Source organism: Solanum verrucosum, unplaced genomic scaffold (assembly GCF_900185275.1).
Source record: "Solanum verrucosum unplaced genomic scaffold, falcon-dt-bn FXZP01000268.1, whole genome shotgun sequence".
NCBI classification, from domain to species: domain Eukaryota; kingdom Viridiplantae; phylum Streptophyta; class Magnoliopsida; order Solanales; family Solanaceae; genus Solanum; species Solanum verrucosum.
Genome location: NW_026019957.1, coordinates 4131530 through 4134657, shown reverse-complemented (window position 1 = coordinate 4134657; position 3128 = coordinate 4131530). Strand labels below are relative to the sequence as shown.

The 3128-nt window shown below is 29.5% G+C and overlaps 1 pseudogene; it reads left to right on the top strand.

Moving 5' to 3' along the window:
* Positions 1 to 253: 253 nt before the first annotated feature.
* LOC125814375 (patatin-T5-like) lies at positions 254 to 2813 on the top strand (annotated as a pseudogene).
* Positions 2814 to 3128: the final 315 nt, after the last annotated feature.

Below are 3128 nucleotides of genomic sequence, written 5' to 3'. Positions count from 1 at the left end.
CACGTATAAATAGTAAATTTAAAACTACAAGATTATATTATAATTTATCTTGATTATGGGAACGGTAACAAAACATTTTGATGTTGAGATCAGACGTGTTTATATAGGAGTTTTAACGGTGACAGTGATTCAGTGAAGTAGCCAGAATATCGACTAATTAGGTGTGTCAAAATATTAAGAAGTAAAATCATATAGAAGCCAAGAAGTGTCAATATGTAATATACTTTCGACTAATTTTTTATTTTAAAAAAAAATGCAGTTAGCAAAGTCTCCAGAATTGGATGCTAAATGTATGACATATGTTATTCCACAGCAGCAGCTCCAATATATTTTCCTCCACATTATTTTGTTACTAATACTAGTAAATAGTAGTAATGGAGATAAATATGACTTCGATTCAATCAGACATATTTTCGAAATATCAAATCAATACTATCATGTGTTGTACGTGCATGCATGCAGTCGTTATTATCCATTTGCTTCAATTAAGTCATTGAATTACCAACAAATGTTGTTGCTCTCATTAGGCACTGGCACTAATTCAGAGTTTTATGAAACATATACAGCAGAAGAGGCAGCTAAATGGGCTATTTTCCGATGGATGTCAGTTATACAGAAAATGACTAATGCTGCAAGCTCTTACATGACTGATTATTACCTTTCTACTACTTTTCAAGCTCTTGATTCACAAAACAATTACCTCAGGGTTCAAGTAAGTCCCGACTTAATTATTATTATCGGCAACTTACATAAATCTCACTTATCTAGTTTGCATAAGTACCCCCAGCCTATATAATTTTCACTACAACAAATCTAATGTTTAGCCACGAAAAGTTTAGCTACGATAAAAAATTCGTCTCCAATTATACATTTTTTTGTGACAAAACTTACATTTCGTCCTCAAATGCATGATTCACATATTTTTAGTGACAAAAAATAAAGTTCGTAGCAAATGTTTTGTCTACAAATCTTTCCCACCAAAAAATTAAAATGGCGCCAATTATTAGGTAAATTTAGCCACAAAGTTACGGATATTAGTGACAATTATTAGGTAAATTTAGCCACTATTTTGTGGGCCCAGCGCGTGTTGACAATTTTTTCAAGGATAGTGCCACGTAGGCCGAAAAGGGGTAGAAAATTAATTAAAAATAAGTTCGGGGGGGGGGGGGTAATAGGTAAAGGTTAGGTGTGTCTCAGGGATTTTGAGCATAGGCTGGGGTACTTAATTTTCCCTATTATTAATGATACAAATATGTTCTTACCAGGAATGACTGTTATATGTTCTTACCAAGAATGAATGTTATATAGAGGTCTGGCAGTAAATATATATATATACAGACCTTAATTGCACTTAGCGTGGCAAGCAACCATTCGACGCAAGCGGAACCAGCATTGTCATCAACTAAACCAATGAACTACAATGAAATTTTGCTACTCTCATTAGGCACTGGGAATGCTGCAGATTTTTATACAACATATACAGCACAAGAAGCAGCTAAATGGGGTGCTATTGAGTGGCTAATTCAATTCATAATAAACATTCAAGTCCTTTTCTACAAATTATGTCTTCAGCAAATTCTTACATGAGTGATTATTACATTGCTACTGTCTTTAAAGCTCTTAATGATCAAAAAAATTACCTCAGGATTCAAGTAAGACCATCTCACTTAATTATTTACTTTATCGATCACTAAATTGTTCGTAGCTAAGTGTACTAGAACTATATATGAGGGTGCAAGGGGGTACGTTTAATTAAATTCCTTCCGTTAGAAAAATTATTCTGTATATTGTATGCATAAATTTTAATGGGAAACTTACATAAATATACTTTAATAAAAAATATTTACCATTTATAGCAATAACACTTTTAATACAATTTTAATACATATTACCAAGAACAATTTATTATTCACATATAATACAAGTTTTATTGATGGATAATACATTTATTACACATTTTAATACACTTATAATACAATGTGTCAATTTCTTATAAAAAAAGCATAATATATTTATAAAAACAATTATAATACATATATATTGCATACATAATTCACTTTTAATACATATTGCAGATTTAACATAGTATTGCTATAAATGGTAATAAATGAAAAGTATCACTAAAATCAATAATTATTTATTAAAAGGTAACCATCCAAGTAATTTTTCCAATTTTTTTAATTCTATACGGTATAGACTATACTCTCGTAGCCAATAAAATTTCGTGATAATTCATCGCTAAATAGGATGGATATCTAAAGTGTATACAAGGAATATAATAAGTGTAGAACCAATTTATATACATGGTATAAATATTGAGTATATTTTATATATGTTCTTAAATAATTAATTGTTCTTTATTATATATGATAAAAAAAAATACCAGGAAAATGCACTGACAGTTTCAACTACTGCAATGGATAATGCTACAGAGGCTAATATGAAATTATTGGTACAAGTTGGTGAAAATTTGTTGAAGAAACAAAACTCCAAAGAGGATCCTGAAACTAATGAGGAAGCTCTAAAGAGGTAATATACATATATATGCATACTCGGTGTAATCCTCAGAGTATGTTAAACGCTTTTTTATTTTCAAAAATATTCTTTGTATTATGTTTGTATTCTATCAAATTAAGACACATAAAATGACATAAAGGGAGTAGATGTAGACTTTTGCTTGTATAAGCTACATATTAGGGTATTTTAGTTTCTCAATAATTCTATTTTTAAATGATAATTTATTTATTTTTTGTAGGTTTGCAAAATTGCTCTCTAAAAGAAAGAAACTTCAAGCAAATAAATCGTCTCATTAAATATTTGTGATTGCAAAGTTTGTGATTGCATGTGTCTTGTGTTATTGTAGAACTATTTAAATACTTCAACCTCAAAAATAGAGAAGAGATTAGGGATAAATTTCAATACAAATATACCTCTATGTAATATGGTTCATTTTTGTTGTGATTTAAGATTATCCTTCTAAGCAAAGAAAATAAATGTTCTTTATATAGTGTTATATGAGATCGAATCTTCTATTTTTCTAAGCAAGAAAAAGAAATATACGTGATTTTCTGCGATAACATTTGAACTTACTTCGAGTAACCATTTAACAAGGTAAGGTGCATATAAGT